The sequence below is a fragment of the Stenella coeruleoalba genome (genome assembly GCF_951394435.1).
Source record: "Stenella coeruleoalba genome assembly, chromosome: 15".
Lineage (NCBI taxonomy): Eukaryota > Metazoa > Chordata > Mammalia > Artiodactyla > Delphinidae > Stenella > Stenella coeruleoalba.
In genome coordinates, this window is record NC_137161.1 from 83,776,307 (window position 1) to 83,792,402 (window position 16,096).

The following is a 16,096-nucleotide window of genomic DNA, read 5'->3' on the forward strand; positions in this document are numbered from 1 at the left end:
GGAGAAGGTTTTTCCACAGTCATGACAAACATAGGGTCTCTCTCCTGAATGTGTTCTCTGGTGTTGTGTGAGATGTGTCTTCTGGCAAAATGATTTTCCACAATAACTACATTCATAGGGCTTCTCTCCTGAGTGAGTTCTCTGATGTTGAATGAGGTGTAACTTCTGGTAGAAAGTTTTCCCACATTCAGTACATTCATAGGGCTTCTCCCCTGTGTGTGTTCGCTGATGTACAGTGAGGGTTCCCTTCTGGCAGAAGGATTTCCCACATTGGTTACATTCATAAGGTTTCTCTCCTGTATGAGTCCTCTGGTGTATAATAAATTTTGACTTTTTACAGAAGGACTTCCCACATGCATTGCATTCATAGGGCTTCACTTCCATATGAGCTCTCTGGTGCACACTGAGGTTTGACATTTGGAGAAAGGCTATTTCAGATTCGTTCCACTTGTAGGGCTTCTCCTCCATATGATTAACAAACACTGTACCCTTTTGAAAGGCTTTTTGATATTCCATATATTCAAAGGGTTTCTCTAAAATATGAATGTTCTGATAAATACTTCCTTCATTTAGAGCATAAGCCTCCCTATTTTGATTAAATTCATAAGGTTTATCTCCTAGATGGGTTTTTTCAAGCTTAACATGGAGAAGAGATTTCCCACATGCACTACATTCATCCAGCTTCATTCTTGCATAGCTTCCATCACTACTAATATATTCTGAAGTAGATTTTAAACTCTTTCCACATGAGTCACATTTACAGGATATTTTTCTTGAAGGAACAGGGTTTGTTTCCACATTAAAAGTCTTACCAAAAACATTACCTCTCTCTTCAATCAGGGTTTTGTTGTTGACAGATTCGGTTTGCCTTGAATGTTTGTCTTCATTTTCCTGGGCTCCCTCTATCAGATCATGGGCTTCCCAGTCTTCTTCTAAAAAGAGGCAAAATTAACCAATTTTTATACATCTTCCTATATAAGATATGAGATGTGACTTGTACACAAGCCATTTCTTTGTGGCACAGGTGCTAGCTTCATGGACAGATGAAAACAATTCCAAGTGTACTTTTTTCCCTTATTCTTTTGGTTTGGAATAAGCACCCACATGCATACACACAACCTCCACAATCTCCAGTGGTGAGAAAAGCTGACAAAAGCACAAGCACCGGGCTTCCCTGATGGCGCAGTGGTTAAGAATCTGCCTGCAAGTGCAGGGGACACAAGTTTGAGCCCAGGTCTGCGAAGATCCCACATGCCACAGAGCAACTAAGCCCATGTGCCACAACTACTAAGCCTGCGCTCTAGAGCCTGTGTGCCACAACTACTGAAGGTCGCACACCTAGAGGCCGTGCTCCACAACAAGAAGCCACCACAGTGAGAAGCCTGCACACTGCAACAAAGAGTAGCCTCTGCTCGCCACAACTAGAGAAAGCCCACGCACAGCAACGAAGACCCAACGCAGCAAAAACACACACAAGCACCTTTGATCTTTGCTACTTTTAAGATTTTGTTCAAAACTGGGTATAGAAGGTAAAATACAAACGTGGAGCAATGATGAGAAGATGCTGGGTGAATGACCAATTCTTAGATGTGAAAGGACTCACTGCAAACAGGTAAACTGATGGGGCGACAATGAGTTTAGCCAGTGGACAAGGACAAGGAGGAATCAGTCTCAGGAGGTGGATCGGCACTTTCACATCAAGTGGAGAGACAGATCACAGGCTAAGGCACTGTCACCTACACCGAGATGTCTGGTACCAGCAATGCTCCAGCTTACGTTCAACCACAGGTCTCTGCTCCTATTGTTTTACTAAGTTTGCCGGACTTCCAGCCTTGATCCACTCAAACCCTATCTTTTAGGGTGTGTCCATGCTTAAAAAAAAATACTATTCAAGTCCTTTCTCAAGTTAATTAGCTCCATTTCCCCTTATAGATGAAAATAATTACTCTCCATATATTTCTGATTCAGCCTTGCATTGGAACATTAACATTCCATGTGCAATGCTGACTTTTAAATTACCCATGCATCTCTGTTTTCTTTTCTTAACCAAAACCTCTTAGAAAGTATGGCTCTATTTCCTATTTCTTTTGAACCCCTCAATAGAAATCATAGTTGTTCTTAATTTTAATCATATGGACATCTTTCGACTACCAGCAGAATATATGGGATGTCACCTAGACATACATATTTAGAAATAAATGCCTATATCTGAATCACTTTGCTGTACACCTGAAACTAACACAACACTATAAACTGACTATACTTCAATAAAAAAATAAAAATAAAATAAAAAGAAATACCTGCCTATAAATTATTTCTGATTGAATGGACAAGAAGGTTCTTTCACTGACCTGGCTCCTCAGATAATCAAAGAAATAAACATGTACTATATATTACATACTATGATGAGGGGAGAGAACATGGCCTTTTCTTTATTGGATTATGGGGGGCGTGGTGTGCAGAAGCTCAAGCAAAAAATACATAATCAAATAACAGATTCCTTGATCAGACCTAGCTTTTTTTTTAAGGCATCACCATGATGAGGTTGAGTCAAAGTCAAAGAAGAGATTGGAGTGATGATTAGAGCTGGAAGGAAAAACTTCAAGGAGGGTTTGAATATTTGAGTTCAGACTTAAAGAATGTGTAATCTGGACAAATAACCCACACCCCAATGAAACAGAAGACATTTAGAAGTGTGGACCAAAGGGAGTTTATCCGGAGTTTCAGAAAACAATAGAAAATTAAAATTTCCAGGTAACACGGGGCCGATATTGGGTAATTCTTAAAGGAGGAGGAGTTTAAATTCTTTTTAGCAATCAACAGGGAATTGCTGTAGGCTTACCCTATGAGACTAGTGATAAGATGGGTTAGAAAGGCAGATGAACACATCTTGCAAATCCAGTCAGAATGAAGGAGCGCCTACTGCTCCCACAGGAAACACTGAACCAGAGGACAGGGTGGACAATGCAGCATTAAACAGACAAAAACCCTCAAGACTTCAGACAGGAGGAGCCCTTTGAAGAAGTCGGGGAACAAACCACTGAAGTGCGAAGCAGATCCTTCAGAGACATTTCTGGAGGGGGGGTGGGAGGATAAATGAGCCACGACTCATTTCTGTACCTCCTACTCACTCCACACCTACTCCGACACGACAGCATTCAAGGCCCTGGCCACAGAACAGTAAATAGGAGACAAGATGAAAATGGGCATTTGGAGGAAGAGGGAGATACCAAACTCTAGCAGCACTCATCTCAGGAATGACCAGCACCTGTGCTCATGACAGCAAAGGTGAACTGAGTTTACTGGTTTATGCACAAGACGGGGGTTTGACCTCTGACCTCAAGGAAAGAGAAGTGAGAAGTGAAACTGCAGACAGAAACAAGTCTGAGGCATTTCATGGGAAACAAGAAAAAAGGGAAGTAAAAGAATATGGAGAGTCACGAGTTATACTCTAGTAACAGACTATGAATGGCTGAAAGCAAAAAGAATCTACGATAAGAGGTTACTGAATATGCTGTAAGAACAAGAGGATCTGAGGTTTAAGAGGAAGAAGGAAGTGAGTGGGTTTGGTTCTGGGTAGAAGCAAGCGTGGAGGAGCTCTACCAACATAAGCTTTTGTGGGGAAGGAGGAAGTCTTGGGGAGTGAGATTCGTGTAGCTACAGCACACGAGCAACTCTCCTTAGTCACTTCTAAGGCTTGGCACCATTAAAAAATTCCAGGGAAAAACACTTCTGAGTTACCGACCTCCTCACTGCCTCACTCACACACCTGGGTAACTCTGAAGTAGGAATTCTCCTCCCACTATCCATGGCTCTTCTCCTTTCTCCAACTTGGTGATAACTTCCGGTTTGATAATGTGACACCCTGTTAACAGAAATGAGAGAGAACTTGAGCCTGGCTGCTGGGCTTCCAGATCTGTCATCTAAGCAAAGGGCTGCCTTTCGAGCTACACAACAGAAGTGGCCATCTGTGCTGTACCAAAATTAGAACCTACTTGGAGGCAAAGACCAAATGCCCTCCTGCCTGGTGCCCCAGATTACTCACATTTGTCCCGTTAAATTCAAAGTTAAAGTCAGTAAGTTAGAGGGAAATCCTGTTTATCTCAGCAATTCAGAAAGCAGGTTCTCCTCACCCACAGAAACGAGGTGGCTGTAGTTCTCCAGCATCACATCCCTGTAGGTTGTCTTCTGCTCAGGGTCCAACTGCTGCCACTCATCCTGGGTGAAGTCCACAGCCACGTCCTTGAATGACACTGGCCCCTGTAATAGCACCGTGATGGGAACTGGGTGACGTGGAGAAGACTTAGGGGAACAAGAGCTCACCCAGCTCACCAAGAAAGTTAACACTGTATACCTCTTTTACGTTATGGATCTCATGGGAGGAAAATAAATGCAATACACTGCTATGAGTTCATTCAGTGTACAACGAAGAAAGAAAATATTGTCTTACACTGTGAGCCAGGAACAATCCTGGCTGTTGGGGACCTACAACAGCAGACAAAGCCCCTGCCCCCGAGGAGCACAGGCCTGAGGGCACGCGTGCCAACCCGGGATGCACTGTGCCCCTTCGCTTGGCTTCCAGACTGTTAACAGCGTGGTCCTCCTCTTACCTCCCCGGCCACTCCTTCTCAGTCTCGTTTGCTGGCTCCTCCTCTCCCCTGAGTCATCCTCAAGTTAGAGGGACCTGGGGCTCAGTTATTTTCTTTTACACTTTGCTTTGATGGTGATCCCATCTGGCCTCATGGCTTTAATTACCATCTACATGTCAACATTTCCCAAATTTATATCGCCAACCCAGGCTTCTCTCCTAAACTCCGGACACATGTGTCCCATTCCTGTCCTAAGCTTCTCCTACCGCTCACAGAAGGAGCTGAGCTGCAGTACTGGCCACACTTCCCAAAGTAACAAGCAAGCCAGGCAACACATCCTAGTTCCGTATTTTACTATGAAGATAAGCCTGGAGTGGTCTGACCCTGACCTGCCAAACGAGCTGTCAGGGACAGCTGGGTCAGCTGCCCCTAATTCCCAGCTGGGGACTTGGAATCCCTTCTTCCCATGAACACCTTCCAGGGGAGAAGCACACTCCTGACAAGGGACAGAGCGCTCACAAAAGAACTAGAAATTGCCACACCCAGACGTTTTAGCATGGATCTTCTGAATAAATTCACGAACACTCACACCAGTCATTACAAACTGTTTCCTTCTGTACCATCACCTCTGAAATAAAGATAATAATGGGGGGGCTTCCCTGGTGGCGCAGTGGTTGGGAGTCCGCCTGCCAATGAAGGGGACATGGGTTCGTGCCCTGGTCCGGGAGGATCCCACATGCCGCGGAGCGGCTGGGCCCGTGAGCCATGTCTGGAGCCTGTGCTCCGCAACGGGAGAGGCCACAACGGTGAGAGGCCCGCGTACAGCAAAAAAAAAAAAAAAAAAAAAAGATAATAATGGTACCTATCACATAATGATACAGGTCAATATCAAATGGGTTCATCCATGGAAAGCACTTAACATAGTTCTTTGGACATAAAATGCTTCTCAATGATACCTACTATTATTGTTGATAATCTAAAGTGTATCCTATTACTCGTGAAAGGAGGACAAATATGAAGCAGAAAACAGAGAAGTAAATTTAAATAACTAAATGTAATGTGGCTGTTAAGTTTATGCAATTGCCAACAAAGGAATACAACACAGGACCAGCATGTTAAACATAAAAAAGTTCAGGTGATTTCAAAAGAACGTGGAGGGAGGAATGGTGTGGAAGAGGTTAAGGAAAAGACCACGCCAAGCACAGAGGCCGTTTAAGATGGCAACAAACTCCTGACATTGACTGGAAATCAAAGTTCTTTATGTGTAACAATCGAAGAGGCAGGATGGGTCCTGTTAGCAAGGTCCCCTGAGATGCCAGGTCACCTGACCCCCAGCTCCAGATGCAGAGACGTCCGGGACCCAGGCTTTGCTGGCCTGGGAAGGCTGAGGGTGCCCACCTGCTGACAGGACACCGGGGGGTGGGGGGTGGGGGGGTGAGCGGGGCGGGGGGAAGAGCTGGTTGCCGCCCAAGGCAGACGAGCGTCTGTGCAGAACTGCCTCGGCTCAGCCTCGAGAAGCCTGTCTCAGAAATCGACAGCAAGTCTTCCAGAAGCTCTGCCCATATTCCATTCAGGCGTCACTGGTCACACCTGTGGCTGCCCGGATGAAGACTGGGGGCCCACACGTTCACACACTGAAAGTTATTACCAAATGCAAGAGAGTGAGGGATCAGACCATGAACTACTCTCATGTTAAAGCGTAAGTAGAATCACGCACACCTTATTCTCCTTTCCGGTTCTGCATTTGTAATTTCACAAAATGTGTGATCTGTGGGGCTTTTCTAATTGCTTGTAATTTTGCCGGATGAGAAAAAAACAGCACAATAAGAAAACATTATAGTTTTCACTGGTAATGGGCATAAAAATATATGCACTGTTGCTGCTTGAAAACAGCATTCATGTGAATGTTCCAGATGATTTTCTATTTGGTGATGGGTTAAGTGGCTTGCCCACGTTCACTTTTATGTAAAGGGAAGATGAGAAAACTGCACTTTAAACTTAAAAAAATGGATGTCAGGAAACCTGGATAACAAATTAAGAAAGCAATCAGAACTGCAAATACTGAGGGGTTTTAGGTCAGTTTCAAAACACAAGGGAACAACCCACGACGTATGTGTCTTAAAAAACCACTTGGTACAGTAAGATTCCACACAGACAGCCTTGTAATCCCACAAATCAGAACTGGTTACACATTTCCCACAAGCCACTTTCTCAGCGTTACGTTAACAGTGTCGGCTCACTCCCCTGCTTGGTGGCAGAGAGGACGGGTCTCCTTTCCTTTCTGAGATTCTTTTCATGAGTGGCTAGAAAGCTTAAGCACTGGAATTCCATTAGACAAAAGGAGTATTCCTCAGAGGATCGTACGTGACAAAACCCCAAGAGGGCTTTAACAGCTGCGTCCCTGTGTCAGAGATCTCCCATGCATGGCTGGGGCCCAAATGACACACAACAGCGGGGGCCCAGGGGCCGCAGTCCTAGGACGCTGCTCCACAACCAAAAAGGTCCTCTCGCTCCTCAGGGAAAAAGAAAGGTGTTCCCAGACACACACAGCCTCCACAGCCAGGAAGCGAGGATCCCACCTGCCTGGCCTGTCCCAGGAGAGTGGCTGATGCACTGCCCAGAACCAGAAAGGGGAACTGAGACCCAGCAGAAAGGGAACCACGAGACCGACGCATTCCTCCCCCCTCACGCACCTCTGCCCGCAAAGAAGCTGCACCTCAGTACTGACCAAGGAGGGTGCTCTTCAACTAGGACTCTTACCCACACAAACGTGCTGATTTCTAGAAACTTTTGAAATGCATAGTATTCAACCTCTCAAAGTAAAAAAAAAAGTAATGAATTACATAGCAATGCTGGAAAATACAGGAAAAAGACAATGAACTTTGGAAAACAATGTTTACTAACATGACCCCAACTGGAAAAATTTAGAAACATTTAACACGACTCTGAAAGCCAGTAAGACAAGGAAAACAAAACAGAACGAAACAAAACAAAACAAGACAGTATTGGGGCAGGAAGACGGGCAATGCACATGACAGGCCCTTCATATAAAAACAGAAATACACCAGTCTGAAAAGACCACAGACAGAAGGATTCCAACTACGTGACATTCTGGAAAGGGCAAAAATACACAGACAGTAACAAGATCAGCAGCTGTCGGGGGCTCGGGGACACTGCGGGGGATGAACAGGTGACCGGCACGGATGTTTCGGGCAGTGAAGTGCTTCTGGGTAGCACTGCAGTGGTGGCTGCAGGTCATCACACTTGTCCAAACCTGGGCAGTAGGACACAGAGAGGGAGCCTTAATATAAACTACAGACTCCACGGGAGAATCAGGGGTCAATGCTGATCCATCACTGCGATGACGCGCCACACAGGCCTGAGAGGTTATTAAGGGAGGGAACCCAGAGGGACGGGCATAGGAAACTGCTGTCTGCTCGATTCTCCTGGAACCCTAAAACTGCTCTAAAAACTGTCTACCCATTAAAAAGAAGAAACAGCTTCTAAGCATGTGAAAATACTCTCAACCTCATCACGATTCAGAAAACCCCAAGGGAACGTCCATACTGCTTACCGGGGCCTAGGACCAGCGGGAACACGCCGCGGCCTAGCCCCTTCCTGTCGGGCAGCGCGCTGGAGCCCAGAGTCCCCCTGACTTGACCCACCGCACCCCACCCCGTGTTTCATGCCGTCCACGGTCTCTACACATGACATCTTTAGATCAGATGACTCACTGTCCCGATTACAAGGTTTCAGTTTCTCCACAGGATGAAACAAAAACCAGCACAGGGGGGAGGCTCTTCAGTCAACCTCAGGGTCTGCCTGCATCCACGTCCCGCTGTTCCTGACGGGAGGCCCACGTCCTAAGGAAGGAGGTCCTTACCAGCACCTCAGGAGCCTCATCCAGTCCACCTCACGCTGCTCTGAGAGCCTCGCCAACCTCTGCAGCTACCCAAGTCCTGGTCACTTGAGGCCCGTCACCCTTCCCCGAGTCACTGAGCCACGTGTTCTGACGATGCATTTATAACCAGGATCTCGTACTTCCCCAGTGGCGCAGTCGTTAAGAATCCGCCTGTCAAAGGCGGGCACATGAGTTCGAACGCTGGTCTGGGAAGATCCCACATGCTGCGGAGCAACTAAGCCTGTGAGCCACAACTACTGAGCCCGCCAGCCACAACAATGGAAGCCCGCATGCCTAGAAGCCGTGCTCCTTAGTAAGAGAAGCCACCACAATGAGAAGTCCACGCACCGTCGCGAAGAGTAGGCCCCACTCGCTACAACTAGAGAAAAAGCCAGCAGGCAAAAACAAACACCCAACGCAGCTAAAAATGATTAAATTAATAAATAAATAAAAGTCTAAATAAATAAATAAAACCAGACTCTGCTTTGTCAGCACTCTGGATTTCCCTACACATTGACGGGCAGGATTCTCTTCCTCTCCTGTAATGATGTCTGTGAAGTGCCTTCCCTGCGGAGAAGAGAAGCTACTGGAAGCAGAGAACTGCTTCTTAAGATCACATTGCAGAAGCTGAAAACATTTGATGTTTATGTCTAAGAAAAAAGACACAACACTAGATGCTGTGAATGGTCTCCAAGCCAAGAGCGAGGCAAGCAGGACACTTCCTCTAGGGATCCTTCCATCAGCAGAGCAGAAAATGTCCACTGGGCCCCAGAGTTCTGCTCTCTCCTCAAACCCCCAACCTCACCCTCACCCTCAGCTGAGGAGCTGCTTCCCTGAGAACAGAGAAGCCATCAGAGGGCTTCCCCACCTGCAACCCAGCTCTGCCATCCCCTCCCCACTCCAGCACCCCGGGCAGCAGCTCTCCCCTCCCCCACACGCATCTACTGGATCATTCCCACTCTTATTTCTCCCATCAAAACACAACACAACACAACACAACACAACACAACATTCTCCCCGGACCTCAGCTCCTACTCCAGCTACTATCCAATTTCTTCTTTCCCCGTCACAGCAAAACGTCCTGAAACAGTTGGGAACAGAACAAACCCAGTTCTCCCACTCCTCTCTCCTAAGCGTCTCCGATCAGGATTTTACCCCACAGATCCATCCAAACGCATCATCAGCGAGATACGACCTCCCCCCAGTGCTCAGCTCGATGGTCAATGGCTCCATAGAACGGCAACCTCGTTTGTCCAGTCACCCAGGGAACCTCTAAAGTGGTTCCCACATGCACACAAAACGCTGTGCTTAATATTTTAGGAGAAATACTCAGCGTGGAGAATACACTTGAGCTGCTGGAGGAAAGAGCAGCACAGAAAAAAAGTTTCCGTAACTACAGAAATGAAAAGATAAGCTATTTTAATGGTAGCAAGTACGGGATGAAGGGGAACGAATAAAAACCATTTACACTACGACATTAACAAGCCTAATACTACAACGTGGTAACAGAGGCTGCAGAAGCACTTTAGAATGAACCCATTTTTCTGGGTAGGGTGACAGGCTAGACGATGCAACGATGAGCCGCCAGGGACAAAAGGAGAAGGCAAGGGGCGGGGGAGCTGTAAATAATCATTCTTGGATCTACTGGATCTAGCAATTTGAGGTGCCCTTTGGACAAACTCCACAGAGATGCTGGCAAGTGGCTGGACAGAGACATCTATCTGGTCCAGCTGGGAGAACTGACAGAGCTGGAAGTGAAAAGCACCACAAGGCGAAGTCAGACAGGTTGAAGAGTCATGAACCAAGAGTGAAAAGACAACACACAAAGAGGGGGGAAGAAAGAATCAGTCAGGAAGAGAGCAAGGAGAGATCTGTCATAGAAACCAACACAGCAGACTCTGCAGATGGGAAGGCGACAGTGGTCTGAGGTGACGACTGGCAAATCGCCACTGGTTTGTATGCTGGATGCCAGGTCACCTCAACCGGATCAGGTTCCGGGGAGGGGCAGAACCAAGACCGCAAGCTGCACGATACAATACAGGTGGGAAACACGGAATCTTTGCCACAGACATCACTACATGGTGTGTAACGCGACCCTGTTAGATTGTAAGTGACAAAGAGGGAAATTTACTGGAAGGGTGACAAGGCTGTGCTTCCAGATGCTCCTCATTGCGTCCCTGGACTGAGCACTGAAAACAATGTACCTATGTGACAACGGTGTTCTACTGAACAGAAAAGTTCTATGCCCTGAGTGCTCCCTGGAAGGCATGCTCTCGGCTTACGGGAAGGACAAGGAAGGCACCGATGTCAACACGTTAGGGGCTGTGGCTCAGGAAGGCTAGCGGCCTACAGCGGGATCCTCAAGGAAACCTTTAACGCCCGAGAACAAAAGTGCTTCGGCAGGACAATGTAAGTCAAGCAAGGGATGGCGTTTTGCCACAGATGTCAAGAACACGAGGCTTGTACTGTGTCTATAAGAGGATCGTGGGATCTACACGTGGAACTTGCCAGAAACACTTGGTACTGACCTGCTCCTCTACACTTTGTCGAAGCACATCTTTTCCGTACTCCTACTTTCCCATTTTAAATTTTGAACCATTCGCCTCCCAAGGTGTTATCACAAAAGAACAGCAGCAGGTAAATAAGTAAACAGCAAAACTCACCAGGGGCTGATTCATTTTTTGCTGCTCTTGGAACAACGTGCAGGACTGTGACAGTGGAGGCGGACCTGCAGAAGGAAAACGCAGGTAGTGAAGCTACGACTGAAGCGGCTCGGGGTTGCACGAGCACCCGCCCCGCGCTCCACAAGAGACACCTGTGGGAGACCCGCCATTTCCTCTTCAGAAGGGCCTGTTAGAATGAGGAGGGAGCAACCACCCTCAGGTCTGTAACTCCCACGTGGCTGGGGTACCTGAGGGGATACTTTTTTCAGCAGCGAGTGTACATTGAGTCCTACGAAAATAATCCTCCGCCATTAAATATGAAATTAAAAAACGCTTATAGTTTAACTCTTCTAAGTCTGTTAACAACTTAGATTAGACATCCACAGCATACCCAGAATAAAGGGACACACTCAGGTGCGTTACAGTCTTTCAATTATTTGTACAAACTTTACAAACTTATTGCGACGCTCAAAAAACACTTTTATTAAAACTGACTTTAAGGGGACAGAACACCTGCCCTAGGAGTTTAGATTCCTTGTAGCGACTGCACGTGCACACCCGGTGAGGATCTAGGACAAGTCATCTCCCTTCTCAGGCCAAATCTCTTCCTTCCTCAAGCGAGGCAGCAAGACAGAAGCCTTGCAGACTCATCCTGCACCGATAACACTGTGCGAATCCACAGGGAACAAGCGAGGGGGGCAGGGGACGCTTAGATTAGACAACCAAGGTGGTGACGCGCCTTGAGAGACACGTGCGAGATGCCGACACGGCGACAAGAGGACGTGGAGGATCGGGGTTGGACGGAAGGGAGGACGAGGCACGTCCCGGCCGAGTCTGTGGCCCCTGCTCCCCCAGAACACCCGGAGCTCACAAGTCCCAGGGGAGCCCCATCCGGAGTAGCCGGCCCTGCCCTCCAGCCCGGCCCCTCCACCTCCGGGAAGCGGTCAAACCCTCCCGATCGCACTACCGCGGGGCCCGCGGCGGGGTAACCCAAGCCCGCTCTGCAACGGCCGCAAGGTCCACAACCGCCTGCAGGCACGCAGACGCACCAATCCCGTCGAGACTCGCTGACCGTCCCCGGGCTCCCGAGGCTCCGGTCCGGGGGCTGCTCCTCCGGCGCGCTCCTCTCTCGGGGTCCCTCCTCTCCGCCTCCCTAGGCCACTGGGCCCGAGGAGCCGGCTCTGGGCCTACGGCACAAACTCCCTTCAGGCCCACGGCTCTCCCGGAAACTCGCTATGCCGCGCACCGCCGCCGGCCGCTCGGCCACTCCGGCCCAGGCCGCGGGCTCCGCGGCTCAAGCTCGGCGGTCCCACTTCCAGCCTCCGCCCGGCCTGCGCGAACCCTCGCCCGCACACCCCGCTCGCGCTTGTTGCCGGCCGGGCCGGACGGCGTCCAGCCCCGCAAGACCCGAAATGTTCGGCAAGAAGCCAAAACGGCGGAACGACGACCATAGCCGACCTGCGCACGCACAGGAAGCGAAGGCGGCGCGGCGACGGCGCGTGCGCCAACCCTCAGAAACCGTGAGGCGCACCTGCGCAGGAGGACGCCGGAAGTCCGCCTGCCAAAGCCCGACCGGAGAGCGAAACAAGTACCAAGACTCTATTTCCCAGAAGTCTCCGCGCCGTCCAGTTAGTGAGCGACGTAAATGTCTTCATCTCATCTGGCAGTGAGGAGCTGCTGTGCTGCGACGGTGGGCCGTCTGGACCAGGGACTCAATTGCCCATTTGTCTTCACTCCTGTTAGGGATCAAGGAAAGCTGCGGCCTCAAGCGGGGACTGTGTGATGGCCTCCAGGGTCCCTGGTCCTTTCCCTGCCCTGAGACATTTCGAGTTACATCTGAGATTCCCCCACCGCCAGGAGAGGGGAAGGAGTGTATCACGTTCGCTTAACTGAAACGCTACACCTGTAATTCAAATCCTAGGATACAATAAATGCCCAGCCATGATACAAACTAATATTACCCACGAAAAGAAAATAAAAATTGTAGCTGTTTGCACAACCAACACTTTAAAAACTGTACGAAAATCAGAAGGTACACACAAACAGAAAACAGACACCTGGGATCTTACCTCTTAACGAAGATACTGTTTATGTTAGGTAAAAATATCATTTTTCAAAAATGGAATCATAAGGGTAATGATTTATCACTATTTGGGGGGTGAGATAATATAACTGTGTTTTTGGCCAACTGTTCCTTAAAAGCTGCTAGGGGAAAAGTTAAAATCTCCAGGGACTTCCCTGGCGATACAGTGGTTAAGACTCCTAGGTTCCACTGCAGGGGGTACGCGTTTGATTCCTGGTTGGGGAACTAAGATCCCGCATGCTGCGCAGTGCAGTCCCATTAATTAAGTAATTAACAAAAATAAAAAATAAAATCTCCCGCCAACCGAGAAAATCCTCTACACAAATGTAGACATAAAGAAACCGGTTTTACTGTTGAATAACCATTAAACCAGACTGTGTTGTGCACCACAGGCGGACCACTAATGTTTGTGCAAATGAAATCAACTTCACCTTTTTTTTTTTTTATAGCTCAGCAGATGAAATCTGTTGCATACATGTTCTCAAGATAAACGGGAACTTGTCTCATGTGAAAAGACTTGACACCACCATAAAAATGGCATACATTCTTTCAGAGTATATCCTAAATTCACCTGGTAATCTCGGTGGCTGTCCATGCTAGTTAATACCCTTTATCCAAAGGAGAAAGACAACTGCTCCTATCTCTAGGATAAGCAGGTACTTACAGCTCAGAGTAAAGTGACTAACACCTAGCCTAAACTCCCCCGGTGACAGAGATAAAGAAGATAGCTCTCAGGTTCTTAACAAAGACATTCCTGGGTTGTAATGCTGGCAAGAGACTGATTTAGCTTTTAAAAAGATTTAGATACTTACGAAAGGGACAGAGGAACTATTTCTATTACAAGCGTCTTGAGGAAATCCTCTAAAAATGGAAATAAGAAGTGATGATTGGTCCAAATGAATAAGCACATAACCCATTGCTGATTTCCCCAGCTGAGCTGCCACATTACATTAATCCTGCACAAAATGCGTGCTTCTCCAAAATTGCTCTTGGAAGTGGCTGCTTAGAGCCAGGAATGGTCTTTTCCAGTTCTTGCTGCTGTTGACTGTGGCCTCTGCCTGAAATCGCACCGATGAAATGCTGCCTGTGTGTGAATGACAGCGACCACGCCTGCTCTGAGCCTGAGCCTGGCAAACCTCCAGGGCGCATTTCTCGCCTTTTCCATTTTCAGCACGTAAAGACGTCAGCTACACGGAGTACCTTGCTTGGAAGCACCGTGGGTGGGCAGCGCGCCCATCAGCCCGCCACCAGGCCTCCAGTTCTCAGCTCACCCACGTGCACCGACCGGGTCTCAGCAGAACACTGGGGTGGCCTGTGAACCCCAGCTGCTGTGCCCACCTCAACACCTCACTCTATCCCTTCAGCCCAGGGACATGCTGGGCTCCCCAGCCCCCTGCCCTGTACTTTGCCCTGGACACTCTCTGGAAGTATTTCTATTACCAGTTGTCTTGAGGAAATGCTCTAAAAAAGGGAATAAGTACGGAGTCATCCCAATGAATAGGATGTCCAGCAGTGAGCTGATGTCCCTCACGACTCACCCCTCTCTCCAAAAGGCGGAAAACCGTCATTTCATACATTTCCCCCTTTTTAAAGCTGTTTTAAGCTAGGAGGGTAAACCTGGACCCTGCGACTGCACCTTGACCAGAAGCAGCAACGGCCACCTTTTAGTTTGGTTTCCTTAGGATCTCTTCATATATATGGATATTTACAAAACAAAGCTTTCTGCTTGTGTATCTGCATCTCTATTAACTACAGATATTTCCCCTATTTTGTCAGTTCTCTATTTTTACTGAAGTATAGTTGGTTTGCAAGGTTTCAGGTGTACAGCAAAGTGATTCGGTTACATGTATTTATGTAAGAATATATGTATTCTTTTTCAGCCTCTTTTCCATTATGGGTTATTACAAGGTATTGAACATACTTCCCTGTGCTACACACTAGGTCATCACTGTTTATCTATTTTACATATACAACTGTGTATCTGTCAATCCCTGTTCTTTATCTTTTTAACTTTTTACTCTCACATTCTCTTACACACACTTAAAAAAGTATGTTGTGTTCAAATCTTTCACTTCCACTTCATACTTTTCATGTGTTTTGACACTGTACTTGAAGCAGCCTTTCCCATCCTGCATTTCCTAAGTACTTATCTGTGTTGTCTCCTGTTTATTTTTGCTCTCTTAACATAGCAGTTTTATCACGATAACTGGCACCCATCTTCAGGATTTGTAAAATCCTTTTCCTCTTAAAGTCTCTCAGCCATTTTTTTCAACACTAACACATCTACCACAACCGGGAAACGGAACGTTTAAGAAGAAAGCTCAGGTTTCTAATCTAACAGAAAAGGACAGGTTCTTCTTTGAAGTTCAGCGACGCGTCTTAATTTGAAGGCAGGGGAGGGACTTCCCTGGTGTTCCAGTGGTAACGAATCCGCCTTCTAATGCAGGGGATGCGGGTTCGAGGCCCGGCAACCCTGGTCCGGGAGCTAAGATCCCACACGCCACGGGGCAATTAAGCCCGTTTGCCGCAACTAAGACACGACGCAGCCTAAGAGAAATAAATATTTTTTTAAAAATAAAAGAATAAAGGCAGGGGAAGCAGGAAAGCGACCGTCACATGTGAATTCCTTCTTTTTCAAAATACAGGTCGTAGCGGTTTGCTTGGGCTGCGTCACCCAGTACGACAAACTGGCGGGCTTAAGCAACACAAATGCACTGTCCGACATTTACGCAGGTTGGAAGTCTGAGATCAAGGTGTCAGCAGGCTTGGTCCCCTCTGAGGGCCGTACGGGAGGATGTGCTCCAGGCTTCCCAGTGGAGAGGCGGTTTCCTCACCAGCACATGCACTATGCATGTACCAG

The 16,096-nt window shown here is 47.7% G+C and overlaps 1 long non-coding RNA gene across 4 annotated transcripts in view; it reads right to left on the reverse strand.

Annotated features, from left to right (window-relative positions):
* Nucleotides 1–547: 547 nt before the first annotated feature.
* Nucleotides 548–16,096, reverse strand: part of LOC307197788 — a 41,784-nt gene continuing 26,235 nt past the window's right edge. For 2 of the 4 annotated variants that reach the window (XR_013831501.1, XR_013831502.1), the window contains 4 exons: nt 11,154–11,218; nt 4,134–4,260; nt 3,770–3,865; nt 548–932 (listed from right to left, as the gene is read on the reverse strand). This is a non-coding gene — a long non-coding RNA (uncharacterized lncRNA). Of the gene's footprint in view, nt 933–3,769; nt 3,866–4,133; nt 4,261–11,153; nt 11,219–12,202; nt 12,637–16,096 lie in introns of those variants that run through there. The other 2 variants (XR_013831503.1, XR_013831500.1) reach the window with 2 other exon arrangements.